Source organism: Ambystoma mexicanum, chromosome 5q (assembly GCF_040938575.1).
Source record: "Ambystoma mexicanum isolate Mex_15411 chromosome 5q, UKY_AmexF1_1, whole genome shotgun sequence".
Taxonomy (NCBI): Eukaryota; Metazoa; Chordata; class Amphibia; order Caudata; family Ambystomatidae; genus Ambystoma; species Ambystoma mexicanum.
In genome coordinates, this window is record NC_090933.1 from 526557076 (window position 1) to 526574996 (window position 17921).

Genomic DNA, 17921 nt, shown 5'->3' on the forward strand with positions numbered 1-17921 from the left:
TTCTGCACTACTGTGCCTTTTGAAAGAAGAGTTTTGTTCCGGCAGCCCTCAACTGTATCAGGACATAACGGATCTCCGCTATGTGTTCCTCCACAGTTGAGCTTTTGACTAGAACATCGTCTACATAGGCCAGGTTACCCCTTTCACCCAGGTCGGGCATGGCCTTGTGTAGAAAGATGTTAAATTCATTGCCGGAGTTGATGTATCCGAAGGGAGTCCGGGTCCATGTGTACTGCTGACCCCTGAAGGTAAAAGCCAGCTTGTATTGGTCCTCCCTACTGACAGGTACGGTCCAGTACCCATTGTTCAGGTCAATTGCAGTGAATACCTGTGACCCCTGGATCTGTGCCAGCCATTGGTCAATGTAGGGAAGAGGCCATCGGGAAGTGTGGACCCGTTTGTTGAGCTCCCTTAGGTCAGCACAGAGTTGCCACTGGCCGTTTGGTTTCAAAATCCCCAGCACCGGATTATTGAAGGTGCTGTGCACTGGACGAATTATCCCACGGGACTCAAGGTTCGTAATTATTTCAGTAAGGGACTCCATTGATGCGAGAGGCAAGCGATATTGCCTCACAAACACTGAATTCATGCCAGGGTCCGTGGGAATTGTTGCTCTGTGGATGTCGGTGCGACCACAGTCATATGTGTCCACCACAAAGAGATCTTGGAAATATAAGAAAACTTGTTTCAATTGTTGCTTTTGCGCCAGAGTCTCTCTCACAGGCATCAGCTAGGTTGACTCTCTCTTCAACCATCTGCCTGAAGCCTGGAAAGACTTCCGGTTTGGCTATCTCAGCGGCCTCCTCCAGCTGGGTGGAGAAGTCCCTGGTCAAAGTGCTGATTTAGGCTGATGGCTTCAGGTGGGGAAGGCAGTCCTCGTGGACTTGAAAGATCACCTCATCCCTCCTGAAGTCACAGGTCACATCTTCCTTACCATAAGGGCAGGAAGAGTACACCAGGAAATTCCGCCCATGCCGGGTGAAGATCCTGTCTGGTGTTGTGTCATCGTCACTATCACTGTCAACACAGTCCTTGGGGATTGGTCCTAACAGTTCATTACCCAAATCTATGGAAAAATGTTGGTCATCAACCGCTATTCCAATAATGGTGCCTGCGGCCAGAGTAATACTCTTTAGGTCGCTGTTATCCACCTCTATTGGAATGGTGTCGTGTTCTATGTTGACTAGTGGTGTTGGGTTTACCTCCAACCCTTGCTGTTGGAAGTGAGCATTGAGATGGACATAGGCGTCAGGGTTTTTCAGTTTCAGTTCTCTTTTAATTTTGACTTCCAGTGAGAATTGTCGGGTCCGTTCTGGGATGGTGACTTCCTCTCCTATCTGAATTTCAACTGCATATGGCAGCAGTTGTGCTGACCGAAATGCTTTCTCTGGGTCATCAAAGTCCATGGGATTACCCGCTAATCGGGACCAAGCTTTGAAGTTTATTAGGTCCAAATTAATGGCAAAGCGATTGAGAATGTCACTGCCTAAGTAAAATGCGGCAGGGACATCTCGTACGACCCAACAATTATGGACTATGCTCTTGTTGCCTATGGGAATTTTGAGCATACACCTGCTTGGCAGGAGATGTTTGGAATTGGGTGTTTCCAGGTCCATTTCCCATTTGTCTACCAGTTTAAATGTGGGAATGGCTGGATCTTTTGGGAGTTTGCGGAACATGGCCTTGCTGATGAAGCTCTTACCGTTGTTCACACATACTGGGGTGGGACCAGAGTCTTTCCCCTTATTTAACTGAATAGGGATGAACAACTGCTCTCCAATTTTATGAATATCAGCCAAGCTGATTTCTCATGTTTTTGGACTACAGGAATGGAATTTTCTGATTGTGAATTTGTATAGAATTTCATAGTGTTTCCTTCCAGTGTGGAATGCCACCTTAGACTGGAAGGAAGGTTGATTTTCAGAAAAAGAGAGGACTCCCCATCACCTGTTTGTTGCCCTACTGAAATTACTGTCATGTCTGGGATTTGATTCTTCTGGAAATGAAATTCAATTTGGTCATGTTTTTGTTCAACCATGTGGCATGGGCCGTTTAAACTAAAATGGTTGACACTCTGTTTCAATTTTATTGGTCAGCTACTCTGGGTCCAGAGGACCTTGTTTACACAATCTATGAGGGGAGACAATCTACGCAGGATGTCATTCCCTAGTAAACAAGGTGTGCCCTCTGGAGTCACAACTATGACCGGGTGCTTCACCTTGTGTCGCCCAATTTTAATGTCCAAATCCGCAGTCCCCTCGACGGGAATTTCCTTCCCGTCGAAGTTCTGAAGTTGTCCAGGAAGAGGGGTGAGAGGAATTTGGTATTTCTCCCCCTTCCCGAATTCAGTTGATCAAAGGCCCTTTTTGACAGAAGGGTAGCTTGGGATCCAGTGTCCACCAGTGCCAAAATTGTACATTGCCCCTGTATTTGGACCGGAGCATAAAATCTTCCCTCCTTTTCCTCAAGGCGGCAAAGATAATGCACATTTTTGGCCAACTGGTGGGTTAGTTTCTTGGTTTTGAAAACTCACAGAGAGGTGATTTGGGCTGGATTTTGTTTGGGCTCTTAGGAATATGTAAGAAAAAGGTGACAGCTAGATATGGGGGGAAGTTTTGGGTTCCCCTGGTTCTGATTCTGGGCTGCCCCCCCCCCTTTTTGGAGGCAGTCACCAGGATGGGTTTGAACCAGGGGATTTTCGTGCTGATCATTCTGGGTACCGATGATCGGCGGTTTTAACTCGGTCCCGGTTGCCAGTTATAGGGTCGAAAACAAAAGGATCGAATGCCTTTTGATCGACAGTCAAAGGACCAAAAAAAGGGTTGAATTTATTTTTTTAAATTTATTTTCATCTATCCAGTCTGGATTTGGATCCTTTGGGACCCATTTTTCTTTGGAAGGAGTTCCCCCATCCCTGAAGGAGAAGATCCTTTTCCCAGAATCCTCTGAGGACCCCCCTCCTTCAAACTGGAAGATTTGCACCTCCTCCTGAAAATGGGTCTTTTTAGGTTCTTTATTTCTCCTACCCGCCCCCCCCCCTCTGTTCCTTGGGTTGCAGACTTTTGGGGGCAGTAGATTTTGGTTCCGGTTCCTGGGTTTCCAGGGGCTTTTCACAAGTGGGGAAGGAAGCTTCCTCTAGGGCTTTACACCCCCCTCCCCCTTGTGCCTCCTCCCTGGGAACCAGTGGGTGGTTGGGGTTCTTCCCCCATCATTGTTCTGGAGCACCAGACCCTAGATTTGAGGAATTCTGAGCCGCCATGCTCATCTGAGGGTCTGTTGAGCCCTCAGCATGCGACCCAGATCCTGTGCCATGTTCTGGACCTGGTGCTCTAGTTGGGACACCCGCTCTGGCTGGTGCGGGGTCCTCATGTCTCTCCTGGGTTGATCCCGGGAAGGGTAACTATCCCATCTTGCAAAATACCCCTGGTTCGGAAAGTTTGGGTACCCGTCCACCCTTGGCCTCCCCTCTCCCGGATTGTGCTGTCTGGGTTCATGAAAGTGGGGAAAGAAGGATGGGTTGTTTAGCCTCTTGAACACAAAATCTATCTTGGTACAATACATATTTACAAATGTGCAACCTCTATAACAATCATATATACAGATTACATATTTTGTGTAGCAGTTACTCCTCTAAGCCCCGTCGCAGTGGGATCTTGTGTCTGCTTTTGACAGAATATTGCCCTTTTCATCTGGAACACAATGTCTGATTTAGGAGCACATTTCTACAAATGTGCACATTGAACATAGGAATACGTGTCCACAGTTTCATACTTCTATCAGAAATACATTTTGTGTAATATCACTTTTTCCGCCGTTTCTTCCCCGAACATGTCACAGAGTTCTGGCGCCTTTTCACCTGTGCATCCAAAATGTACATTAACAATGCTGTTATTTATATATTTTGCACACTTTTACATAGTAAGTTATCCGTATTTTTAAAATATGTCTTTTGTCCTTGTTAAGCAACAAACAACAAATGGTAGTTTAGCTCCACCCCTTTGGCCTTTCCCTGGGACCCAGGAGCATCTCCTCCCTGTTTCTCCTGAGCAGAGGCATTTTCTATGGCTCTTTACACTTCGCATTTCCTTTAGCCAGAGGATTTCCATTGTCTTCTTCCCCTGGCAGACCAAATTCTTCCCCCACCCTATAATCATCACATAGGTGTGATTTCCTGCTGGAGAGGACTGGAGAGAGAGAGAGACCCTGCCTCTGTGATGAAAGCTGTTATTCCAGTTTGGGGGGCTTTTAGCCAGGCTTAAATTTAAGGTTAATTCTGTTGAATTGTTTTTCTTGGTTTAAAATAAACTTGTGATTTCAAACTAGCAGCTAGAACATTTATTCCAGATTCTAAACCATGGGCTCAAACAATTACAACATAGATTACTCTCAGTAACAGGCCATTTAGATTTCAAACATTAGATTCAGTTTATACAAGTTTGCAGTTCTAATGCAGGCTTCTGACAGCTGTTATTCAGGCGGCCGAGGGTACTGCGCCCAAATTTTGACAGATTCCACAGGCAGGCAACTTTTGCGGCAGGATGTTTCTTTAATACTTTCAGCTTTTCAGGACATGGTGAATTCACAATGATTTCTTGAACTAAGTGAATTGTAGCACCCAGCAAGAATTCTGTATGTTTGAGGATGTTTTGTGCCGGCATTCTGTAGTTTCAGCAACAAAGAAAACAGATTTAAAGCAAGATTTTTGGATTTCCTTTAGCAGAGCACTGCTTTTTCCTCTGTACTCCATTTTCACTTGTTGTGGAGCCCAGTGACACATTTCAGAAGTGAGATCACTGTTCCACCACTGACAACCTGCATGGCAGATTGGGCAGCCATCTTTTTGTGTTGCAAAGCACGATTTTCAGATGTTTTGGCGCACCCAAGTGTTTTGCGGCCATTTTGATGTTTCTGGCACCATCAGAACACAGTGATGCCGCATGGCAGAGCAAATAGTGGGTTGAATCATCCAACAACCTCCTGCCCGTCTCCGGATTGGATCGGGCCCTCCCCGGGGAGCTTGGCGGATGGGTCAGGGCATCACCCTCTTCCGGTACATCACTAACGTCCCTGTTAGGAAAGATTCACTTTACTGCACCTTTCCTTCCATGTTTATGGAACCCCCAACTTTTTGCTTTTATTTTTCAATCTGACCTGTACTTTAAGGCTTCACTGCACTGGCCTTTGCTCACATGTTATGGGGAAACTGATATGATATGATATGATATGATAGTTTATTTATATAGCGCCTATACACAATGTGTTTCAGAGCGCTTCAAGGAGGGAGGGGACATAGGAAAAATACAGTTACATTCAGCAAAAGTCCTTGAAACAATACAGAATGTGAGAAATAACTATCATAATAGGCCAGACGACATTTCTGATAGTGCAAGTGCATAGAACAAGTAAGGCAAGAGGTGATGGAAAGGAAGGAAAACAGAGCAAGCAGTAACATATGTCCTTAAGGCTATCAGTACTGGGAAACAGTGTTTCCCTTAGACTTGTGACTATGTTGCAACTTGTGGTTACTTTTGTATCACAAGTGGTAACATTTTATCATTGCACAAAGCAGCTTACACTGCAGTGCAATGGGGTTCATTTTGTTTTGCCCTAGACTAACACTCAAAGGATATTTTGGTTACTCTAGAGGTGCTTAAAATATGGGCTGGTGGCAGCAGTGACTTTTCCCCACTTTTGGCGAATTTCATTTTAGCTTAGCTGCGTTTACCGCGTTTGGCTACTTACTGTGGCTACTGGTCAAACAGGGCCGTGCCACAAGGTTTTTCTCCCATTCTTTTTGCATCTTGTTGTTTAGCCTTCTTCCTGGCCTCAGAGACCAGAAAGATCCTTATAAGAACTTCTAGTGCCCCGGAAAGCAGCATCTTTTGGCGGGCTACTGGAGGGCTTTGTGTGTTTGCAGGCAGGATGTGGGCTGGGTCAGTCTGGATCCAATACAAATCCTGGTTTCTTTGTGTCTGAGTGGTATGCATGAGTGTTCCCACCAGTGGTCCTGATTGGACCACTGTGGGGTGTGTGCGTGGGCTAGTTCTGCCATTGGCTAGTGGGAGTTTCGACTCCTACCTGGCTTTTAGGATAAGAAGAGGGCCCCTGCATGCATTTCTGAGAGATCCTGGAAGAACCTGAAGGAGCCAAGAATCTGTCCAGCTGGGGAGATCTGCAAAGAAACCCGAAACCTTTCTGAAGGAGGCCAGGCAACCAACTTTTCGTCGCCGTTCCGAGTTTCCACCTGAAACTTGGTACACCATCAGCTGCCACTGCATCGACAACCTCTGCGATATTTCGGCGTCCTAGCACCAAGGGGATCCGGAAAGACCGGAAAGTCCGACCGCGTCTACTGAGTCCTGCTGCATCGCTGTGCGCGGCATGCACGGTCCGAAACCTGCTTTTCTGACCCGCCTCCAGTCCCGAGAAGGGTGCTGCATTGTTTGTTTCTGTATTTCTTCATCAAGAGTCCTTGCACCAGCAAAAGATCCTAACCGAAGAATAACTCGAACCTGCAACCTGTGAAAATCGAGGACCGCGGATTTTGGCAGGAAAAGCAAGCCAGGACACCCTTCCTTTTTTCTGGAAAGACTTGGAAAGATTCGGAGTGAGGGGGGTACGTTGCTGAGCTTTTAACATACCCATACACTCCCATTATAAATCAATTGACTTATAATAGCCTTTATTCTAACACTATTGGCTGTGCCATTACTTGCCTTGGCAAGACTTCTGACTGCTAGAGGTAATTTGGGCCCTTGTTTACATTGAACCCTGACTCTAAGAATCCATCACTGGACCACAGAGACCCTACCTACCTTTTTTTCCTGCATCCTAAGTTCTGTGTAATTGTATCCTGAACAATAGGGCACAAGGCCCCATGCAATTTAAGGTTGGACAATACTTGTTAGGGATCATCTCTGTGGACCTTTTTGTGTGTGATACCTATTCATTCCCTTGCAGGCCTAGTAAATGATATTGCAATGTTGCTCTCCACTTATAGGGTGAGATTAGCAATGCTAAAGTAGGGTATCCAGTCATTGCATTGAATACAAAGCATTGAATGCCAAAAGCATTGAAAAAAAGCATTGAATGCATTTTTTTCAAAGGTAACATTTTTTTTTTTAAAGTATAATGGGTTTTAAGGGGCAACAAATAGGGGTAGAGGGCGGACCCCCCCAATTAAAAAAAAAAGAAAAAAAATGCATTTGATGCTTTTTTTTTGTGCTTTTTTTTAGATGCTAAGGCATTCGATGATTTGGCATTCGATGCAATCACTATAAACCGTAAAGTAGAAGACGCTGAGCATGACATTCGTCTACTCAAAATACTTAGACGGAAAGTTTATATTTGCGTTTCACAATGTGCAATGGGACTGTTGCAAGGCACTTGCGTGACATACGTACAAAGAAGAGGAAGCATTGGACGAGGCTACACATCCAAGCAGCCTGCTCACTGAAAGTCTGTATCCAATATTTGGCCAACAATTGGGTTACTTTGTGTGGGTGATGCTTTTGATCAGGCATTATAAGCAACAGAAATTCTGGCGCATGAACGTTATTCATATTACAACAAATATAAAGCAAGTGGATGTAGGTATGCCTGGTAACCTTTCGTAGAGCCAAGAGAGGAAGTGTCTACGTTGATATCTAAATGTGTTCTGGGGGCAGACGTTAGAGTCATATGGTAAAAGCGTGGTAGAGTCAAGTATCTGAGTCATGGGAGGGGAGGGGTCATTATTTGGTTAATGTGTCCAGGCTTATCTTGGTTAGATTCTTCTGTTCATGGAGTCACTTTTTCATATTAGATTTTCACCTCTTGCGGGTGGATTCTGTTGTTGGGGTTTTGAGTTTTTTTAGGTCATGCTTGCATAGTAGGGTAATGCAAATAAGTTATACCAGAATATCAATATTAGTATGTTATTTTAAGAGAAAACAAATGTCAGGTAATTGTTGTGGCTTGTACCTTATTCAATCTTTTTGAATGGGTGAGAATTGTCTGTGTATGCTGCTAAAAATCTTCTGAGCAGAACCCAGAAGCAAGCTGGGCAAGCGCACTTGCGCACAGCTTAGAGGGAACGTTGCGCCATGGCCATGCCAATCACTGTGCCCATTTCCACCCATTACTTGCCCCTCCCCACCCAAAACACATCCTCATGGAATTGTGTTGCTCTATCAAGCAGTAACATCAAACGCTGGCCTGCCAGTGCTATTTTTAAGTGGTCTGCTGACAGTTAATGACTTAACTGCAGCTGTAAATGCCATACTGGTGTAATAAAAATGTCTTAACTCCTTGATGTATATCTGTTCCTTGCATAGACGTGTTCAAAACACGCTTTGGAATATCCAACAGGCTTGGCTTGGGTATAGGTATTGTATAGGCAGTTGCCACATGATGTTATCATATGCCCAGGTAATCACACCAGTTTCCAGCTGTTACAATCTCATTTAATACCATTGTGGCAGTGCCCGATACAATGTGTACTTTTTCTTCTTTAAACCTTTTTTACTTTCCTTTGCAATTCTGTTGTGAATGACTAAGGAGAAACATTTGATCAGAATAAGGATAAACACTTGTATCATTCAGAAAGTCAAGGGCTCTGAATAACTTATTTTTTGCCATTGTTCCCCTCCCCTCCTTGAGCGCTTTCAAACACTCTACTGTGTATAGGCGCTATACAAGTAATAAATAAAATAAATACATAAATAAATAAATGATATGGAGCAACTTTTTCCGCTTGAAGTCTTTCTTCCACGTTAGGTTTTATTTGCCCCGATTGTCGGTCCGCTGCGGCAGTGCTTCCAAAATAGAACACATGGGATTTATAGTCGTGGCAGTGCAGTGCAACTAGCAGAGGACTGGCTGCAGCATTGCCTGTGTGAAATGCACTGGGACTTCCTGCCTGTGGAAGGAGATACTTAGAAAAGGGCTATAGCCTATATGTGCTCCTATAAAGACCTCAGGGCAGTCAACTTTGAACTGAAAGTTCACAGAGTGATGTGCTGAGCAACGGGGAAACGAAACTAGACGTGATGTCTCGAAGGAAGGGGAATTAGCTCAGATGGTAGAGCTTTGCATGCGAGAGGTAGCGGGATCGATGCCCGCATTCTCCAGCAAGAAACTTTTCTTCCATTTGACTATTTTATTCAAAACTCTTAAATCCTCGCAAATGAGGCATGCGCTGCTGGCTTCAGGGTATTTACTATCATCCCAAAAGTCTTCCGTCCATTTTCTACTATGCCAAAACGTTACACATTTCCGCACCAAGGCTGGCAGCTGGCGTGAAACTATGCAACAGAGAGAAATAAAATGAGAAGCAAGCACCTTCTCTATTCAGCTCTCGGGTCTATGGGGCCGGCATTTAAAGTCTGCTACCAGCAGAGCACGTTCTGGACTTCACAGCGCCCAGCAAAGTACTAGCCTGCGCCCTCCCCCTACTACCGCAAAAACCTTTTGCATGCTTTAGCAGAAGTGTGAACAAAATGCCACGAACCACCCCAGATGGGGCTCGAACCCACAATCCCTGGCTTAGGAGGCCAGTGCCTTATCCATTAGGCCACTGGGGCCACTCGACAGAGAAGGGGAAAGTTCTTTCTTTTCCTCTTCTCTCACTGGAGTCACGGGTACTGGCCCACTGAAAAGGGCAAGTTGGCTCACGTCCAAAGCTGCAGTGTCCCAGCACACGCGGGCAAAAGGCACCTGCTTGCACTCGGCTGGACACTTCCGCTTTATGGGACACACGATGGAAAGTGGACTCAATTCCCAGACCTAACTCTTACCTGTTTGGTATTCTGACGCTCGATTGTAAAATATGGCCAGCTGGTAAAAATGACAAAGGGCACTCCAGCGCTGGTCCTTTGGCTGCAGGCTGCGTGTCAGCGGCCTAAAACAGCAAGAAATAGCGAGAGAAATAAAGTGAGAAGCAAGCACCTTTTCAATTGGGCTCTCGGGTCTATGGCACTGGTGTGCAGCCTCTTGATCACAAGCGCAGGTCCAGCGTGAAAGGGCGTGGGAGTGGAGTCACTCTGCTATTAATACCTGGTTGGCCAATCCTCATTGCAATGGATGGCCATCTGCAGCTTTACTTGTAGCTCCACTGAAGGTATTTTGTTTTGGGCAAAGGGGTGAGATTGTGATTTCCTCTGCGGCAGATGAAGAGAAAGGGCTTTATGCACTACAGGACCCTGGACAGCCAAGCAAGTGTGAGCCGGAGACTGTGCTTCAGCTCTGAAGCAGTGTATCGAGAGCCTTCGAGGAGGAGGGGAATTAGCTCAGATGGTAGAGCGCTCGCTTAGCATGCGAGAGGTAGCGGGATCGATGCCCGCATTCTCCAGGAATACGTTTTTTGTTTTATTTTTAAAAGTACACCTTAAATTGCAGAAAGTCTGCTGAGAATTAAAACAAGATAGAATTGCAAGAGTGTACGCCTGTACGGGATCATTTTTAAAAGCCTTGAGGCATGCACATTGCAGTATAACAGTAATTTATTGGCATGGCTAAACATACAAGTATTGCCAAAGCTCCATTATACATATATTTCTAATTATATGCATATAGTGTTGTATGCACACTGTGCGTGCATTGAACTGTGAACAAACTCATGGTATAAATAGCAAACATTGATGGCAAAAAGTGAGTTTCTTCGAAAAACTGTTAGTATGACACGTATTCACGCCTCCGAGTGGTGCCAATACGTGAACATATAGAAATATTTAAAAAGGGGTAAACAATTTCTCACACGGTGCGATTTATAAATTGCAAAAAAATAAATAGAATGACATTTTTTTTAAGAATAAAACAAAGCTTTGGAGAATGCGGGCATCGATCCCGCTACATGCTAAGAGCGCTCTACCATCTGAGCTAATTCCCCGTCGTATCCACAGCGATGCTGCACAAAATCCTTGTTGAAATAGTCCAAGTGTTCTTTCATTACTTAAGTCTTTGAATTTGTAACACCCACAGGTGAGCAACTGTACCTGTACAGATACACATCCAACAAAGAGAAACGTACTCCCTTTCATTGCAGAACTATTGGAAACCATCATAAACTAGAACCCTATTGGGCAGAATTCTAGTCTCTGTCTGACGTCAATATAGTGCCAGACAGCAATTCTTCCCTCAAAGCACATGAATATTCACCGAAATTAACTAAACGTTTGCATAAACGGAGGCATCCGGCTCTCATGCTAGATGCATTTCTAGTAATGATCCTAAGAAAGGAGAACAAGAAAACAAGGAAAAACGAAATGGAAAAGGATGAATGCACTTAAATAGAAAGGGGAAAAGAAATTAAAAGAAAAATTAAAAAAGAAAATGAAAAATAAAAGAAAAATGGCCAAAGGGTAGTGAGGGACAGATAAGGAGGGACAGGGCCTTGACGGGTCCGCAAGGACCGGACGGGGCGGGGGGGTTAGGATGCTATTCCTCAGTGCAGAATCCTGATAACTGTACTCTTATGTAACCTGATCAAAAACGTATGCGCCCGTATGCCCCTGGGCCTGGTTGCGCTTTATAAATAAATAAACCAAATACAAATGTGTGCAGCTGGTAATATGGTGCTCCCTTTTGGTGGCTTTGTTTGCGAGCCGCATGTCCACACATATGCGCTCCGAATCCGGCTGCTTGAGTTTCCTGGCGATGACAATAGGAGAAACACAGGGTGTCGGGCCTTCTACCTTTTCAATGATTTCCAATTCAACTAAGCTGTGCAGTTCTTTATCAACCGAGTCCCGCAGATGGAATGGGACCCGGCGATGCTTCAAAGTGATTGGTTAAATGCACTCATCAATGTGGAGCCTCACCGGATCACCTGCCATGCGGCGGATGTCCTCAAACAGCCGACTGTACTTTGCAAGGAGATCCTGCACATCCTCCACGTAGACGGAGTAGGCAAAACACACCATGCCGAGTGCCTCCGCAGCCACACAGCTCAGCAAGGTGTTGGTGCTGACCGTCGTGACATAGAAGTGGGCCCTGATGGATGACCCTCGGTGTCCTACCTTGGCTACAAATGCCCCATCTAGCGGGATAGCTTGTTCACCTCCAAACGTAAAGATACATGCTTTAGGAGTTAATAGTTTTGGCGGACCTTCTATGGCATCATAGTGCTCCCGCGCCATGAAATTCACAGATGCTCCCTGTGTCGACCAGCACCGGCACCGTGGACTCATTCACCTGTACCAGACCCTGTGGCTGTCTCCTGTTCTTCGGCCGCAGAGCGCCAACACTCGAAACAAAGAAGATGTTCTCCTCCTACTCCTCATCATCGTCCTCCTGAGGGGCACCTTCCTCCCCTTGATCAACCTGGGTGACGTTAGGCGGGCGCTGTTGCCTTAAGAACCCTGCTCTAATGGGTCCCCTCAGGACCATGACTGGCATTGGAGCTCTGCACATCCGGGCATAGTGATCTGATGCCCAGCACCGGCCACATGAATTCCCTTGCGCTGGGCACTCTGCCGGGTGAAGGAGGTTATATCCATACTTCATGCAGGAGTCCATTGTTCTTGTGCTGCGATCATGCTGGTTGCCACCTGGTCGTCTCGTGCCTCTGCCCCCTTGGCCATGGGCTTCTGCGCACAACTCTTCTGTCTTCCCCGGGTGCACCACCGCCTCCATTCTGGATGCTCTCACCTCAGACACCTCCTGGCAGCACACAAGTTCCAAGATGCAAGGCAGCGTGATTCCTGGTTCACGCAGCACCTGTCTGCGCAGCTTGCCTGACGAGCACCCTTGAATCAACTGGTTGCGGATCATCGTGTCTGCATTGTCCCAAGCACATGGCAGAGACAATTGGCGTAACCTGCCATAAAAGTTGTACAATGTTTCCTCATCCTTCTGGCGGGCAGAGCACATCACTAAATGTTCATAGTCAGCATTCGCACGTGGCCTGAAGTACTCCCTTAAAGCGTTCTTGGCTGCATCATATGTGGCATTGGGAGGCGGCAGAGACTGAACCACCTCACGGACTGCAGGCCCTGTGGAATACAACAGCGTTGCCACCTTGCTGTCGTAGTTGGTTTCACCTGGGGCTCTGAAGTACATGTCCAGCCTGTCTATCCACATATTCCATCTCGGCACCAGACTGGACGGGGCACCCGAGATATCAAATTCGGGCATTGGCGTAACTGCCCCCTGCTGTCTCATCACGAGCAGTGCTTGGGGAACAGGTGGTGTCCCACACCCTAGCCAACATCCTGCATTGCAGTGAGCGCACAGGAACCCTACCCAAACCAAATGGGACCGCAACCCACTGACCTGAACACAGATGATGAGTGTGACCATGTTGGTCAGGCACTGTTAAGGCTGCACTCAGAGGATGAGTGTAACAATGTTGGTCAGGCATTGCTCCTTCAATCTTCTGATAATACCTCCACACCATGCAAAACAGCCCAGAATGTCCTCCAAGGCACCTCTTGGAAAATGTCCAAAATGTGAAAAATTGGGGCCCCAGGCTTGCCCTCAGTACACTCCAGTCCAGCAGTGCACAGATCAGGTGGATATTGCAGACAATGGACTTCCTAGCCACTCCAGTGGCTCCAGAAACTGAGCAGGGTGGGCCCAGGGGAGCAAAGGAATTGTAGGCCTTCCCCAGCTCCTCACCTCATACTCGACGTAAAAATGTTAAAAAACACTTAAAAATGCAGAGAATGTATAGCATCAGCTGTTCCCCTACTATGGAATCCAAAAATTCCGCTCGGATGGTGCACCGGCACTCTAAAAAAGAGCCGCAACCCTCCCGAGCATGTAGTCAAAATGGCGGCTAAACCGCGTGGACTTCACCCTCTCTGCGGCATCCAGGAACAGTGAAATTATCAAAGAAGGTCACTGCCGTGCCCGGGTTAATGAGATCCCGCTTTGTCGCCACTGTGAAGTGTCTCCGATTGCATCCGTTGCATACGGAGTGTCCGTGAGCCCCCCTCCCACATACAAAGGCCACGCACACACACTTGTAGTCAGGTCAGGCTCCCTGGTCGCTCTGAGGTGGCCGGGAAAGGCCACTTTATTTATACTGCACGTGGCGGAGTGCAACGTCACTCCGCCGCGTGAATGTGCCCTTAAAGGGGCAGCACCACAACTTGTATCACATTCAAGTGATTCAATCCACTGCTTTTTAAGTAGGGATGTCACGTTTGTAACAAAAACGGGACATGAAGGCCCGCTCACACCGCAGAATGAATGCCCCTTGTATGGATTTGAAAAAAACTGTCCTTTAACAGAAGGGAGAAGAGAAACAAATCATGCTTGTGGTTATTTTTTTTAATGTCCCTCTTCAATTTTTTTCTAAACAGCATGTTTTAAAATAAATAATTACGAAAGGCTAAAAAGCCATTTCACGAAATTATATGCCATACATTTTTAACATTGAAAAGATATAAAGCGCACACCAATTACAGAATGGTCAGTTGCAATTTTTAAGAAATGTTGCCATTATTTCCCAACCAAATTAATTTTACACATTTTGACTGAGTTAGGGTTGGCTAGCATTAAACCGCCTCTTCCCAATCCCTACTGACCTTTTAGACCCTTAAGCGCTGGGGGAGCCCGGAGGCAGTGCGAGGGCAACTCGACATGCCTCTGCCTGAGCAGGGACGCCGCCAAGGGATGGCCAGGGGGGCCACAGCCACCCTTATAAAAATGCTGGACCCCTCATCGGCCTCCCCACGAAAAAGCAATAAAAAGAAAAATGTTTTCCCGCACTGAACTGCCGAGGGCCCCGGCCTGCCACCCGCGATGTTCTGGAGTCAGGGCCGGACGCGTGCATTTCTGCTTTGGCTCGCGCTTCCAGGCTGTGTTTATTTCCGTGTTTCCTCCTCATGATGCATGTAGGTTGTGCCGGCCCGTGCGCAGCACATCTGTGTGTATACACACACTGCCAATATTTTTGGATTGGCAGTGGCACTACATGCAAAGGAGACCTGGGCTGCGGCACTGAGAGATTCCACCAGGCAGGCAAGCAAGCACTTCAGAGCTGAGAGGTAAGCAGAGTGTCTATACAGTCTGAAGTGATAAGGTACTACGAGCGCAATGTCATTGAGCTTATCGGACACCAGCCCTGATCCTCCTGACCCCCTCTGAAATGTGAGCTGAAGGGCACCGGCAGGGAACAGTTCAAAGGATCAGGCACATAGACCTGAGCGCATTTTGTTTCTTCCGAGGCAAATCTACAATCTGCTCGGCTGATCAAGAACTGCCGTGTACCCGATTCACAGCCCCTCTGAGACACACAGGCTGCGGCCCTGGCTCTGCAGTCAGCGCCGGAACAAACTGGGCAACACGTTTCTTTTGTCATTTAGCAGCATAGCATTTCTTATGCAGGATGATGAATTTCCAACTGAAAGACCACCAGTCACCTTGCAAATCTGTGACAGTTAAAGCAAACAACACAATAAAGCACCCTTTGAAATATTTGTTCATACCCATAATGTCTAATAGCTTGATTTGCTAAAAAGTAAAGTTTGCTTTGATGTCCTTAGTTGAATGTTCTTAAAATCATACACAACACGCTGGAGGTTTGTGACGAATCTGCAAACCTAAGTGAGTTTACTACACAACTTCTTTTATTGTGCGTCTTAAAGCGCTAAAAATAAAGTGGGTAAATAGATAGTTTGCCTTTTGCATCTTATAGTTTTCCATTCAGGATGTGTAAAATAAAGGTACTCTGATATTATTTTATCCCAACATGTTGCTATAAGGATTTACATGTTGTCATGATGCTTTATTATGCAATTTGTGTATTTTGCAAGTAAACTCTATAAGACAGTATTATTGTAGGCCTGGACTCCCAACACTTTATTATTTCTTCCAAGTAAAACGTGGAAGAAGGTGGTTGTGCCTAAATTGGAGAGTGGTTTAAAATCCCTGCTTCGCAGTTTAGCATAAGCGTATGATCCTGGGCAAATAATGCAATCTCACCCTGACTTCAACTGCAAAAATTGGAGTGCTTATCAGTGATTATGTTTCGCCCTTACAAGAGGACAGTTTTAATAAGTGTAGGGACAAATTGGTGTACCCTGGTGCTCCTCTGCTAGTGGCTCCAATACTGTCACATATCATTGCATGATTGATGCACTGGCCCTCCCCCAGTCTCCAATCATTTGATTTGACAGGCAGTCTCACCAGCCAGTCAGTGCACCAGAGTTTCCAGTATAGCGGACTAACTGTGGTTGAACCAACATAACATTTTCTCCCCTGTTGCTCCCAGCCACTGAAGTTGCTTGTGCCGTCCAGACTACTGCCCCACACTCTGCAATGTCCTGTTATGCTATGATATTGAGTCTTTCATTGCACACCATTTGCCATGTTCACACTTTCTAGGAGCTTCAGAATCTGCAATTAATATGGTAAGGGGCTTAGGCAGTAGCAGAGGGATCAGGCCTCGATTGCTTTGTTACAACATTGATGTTTGCAGATGTTAAACGATATGGCTCTGTACGGTGAACGTTATGAAAAAAAAAATTCAGCTGGGTGGAGCACTGGTTATGTGCGTTTCAGGTAGCTAAGGTACTTGTTTGTATGATTGATAGAAAATTGAAGCGTTTTGCTTCTTGTTTTTGCCACCAACTCACCAGAGAGCAAAAGATCAAAGGAGGGATAGACCAAAGGTTCACCTGCAAGGGAGCCAAGGACCAGAGGAGAGTTCACCAGAGCAGCCAGGGACCAGAGGGGAAACTGACCAGAGAGGTTCACTTTTACCTTAGTTTTACTTCATTCTATTTTTCATTTTTGCTGTAAACTGAAACTATTGAACTGGAGTACAGGAAGGACAGAACTTGTGAGGAGGGACACTTGAGGGCGTTTTATTTATCAGGCCACTGACTGCCCATGGCCAGGCTAATTCCTATGGCCAATCCAACCCACTACCTGAAGAGTAAGAGTATTCCTAAGAAAGTCTAACCTTTGAACTGCCTGGGTTTTTTTTAATCCACACTGGCAGGTAGTGACTTTACCTGGGTTGTGTTCGCAGTGAAACAGAAAATAGTAAAGGAAAGGTGTGTTGCTCAACCCTACAAGTAGCATTCTGAAAACCTTTTGGTAGACCCTCATCTTACCATCAACCTGACTTCCCTAAGATTCTTTTGTGGAGACCAATGTGTAAAATGTACCACTGGGTGCATTCCCATCGTAAATGCAGTCCAAAGGCAAGATACATCTAGTATTCTATTCCTACATAAGTCAAACTGTGCTGAGTGCACCATATTCGATCGAAATGTTGGCCCTTTATATTTATCTCAACAGACAGTCTAATACTACGAAATACAACCCACCCTGTAAAGGAATGCAGAAAACAGACAGTTTCGAAGAAGGAAAAGGGATGCACTTTGGATAATAACACAACAGTTCCATTAAGGTTTCTTAGCTTTAGCAGGCAGGGAGAAAAGGATCTTAAAACATCCCTATGGTCCTTATGGGAAGGACCAGGGGGATAGAACCAGAATGTACCTTTTGCTGTAGGTATTCTTGGTGCTCGGCAGGGTCGAGTTGGCTCCAGGATGCTTTTCAAGCTTCTGTGACAGAGTTAGAGATGGGAGCCGGCTGCGGGTATCAGGAGGCAAGACGGTTCAGTCAGAGAAGCTTGATGAATGTCTGCAGGCTGGCATACACAGCGACTCAGGGTCAGGAAGTGTTTTCTCTGTGCTGTTCGGCAGTTCGGAAGTACTTATCAAGACATCTCAACGGTCAGCGTTGCAGTCGGTTGCGAATTGAGGAACGCGAGTGGCTCGATACATGTCCATCAAGATGGACAGCGATATATGCTTGTCGTTGCACTTCTCCAGCTTCTTCAATGGACTTGTGATGTCCTTTAAGGTGGATGACCCACAGCTAAGGATTGTGCTACCTTGTCTTTCGTTTCGGGTTCACAGACCATCTGGCACTTTTTGTCCAGGGATCTTGCTGCAGGAACTAGAAGGGCATGCTGTTTGCTG

At 46.1% G+C, this 17921-nt stretch overlaps 2 non-coding genes across 2 annotated transcripts; one reads left to right on the top strand and one right to left on the bottom strand.

The window, feature by feature from the left end:
• Positions 1-9490: 9490 nt before the first annotated feature.
• Positions 9491-9563, bottom strand: TRNAR-CCU (transfer RNA arginine (anticodon CCU)). The gene has a single exon. It is a non-coding gene; the product is annotated as a tRNA-Arg (tRNA).
• Positions 9564-10257: 694 nt separating this feature from the next.
• Positions 10258-10330, top strand: TRNAA-AGC (transfer RNA alanine (anticodon AGC)). Its single transcript has one exon. It is a non-coding gene; the product is annotated as a tRNA-Ala (tRNA).
• The last annotated feature ends 7591 nt before the right edge of the window (positions 10331-17921 follow it).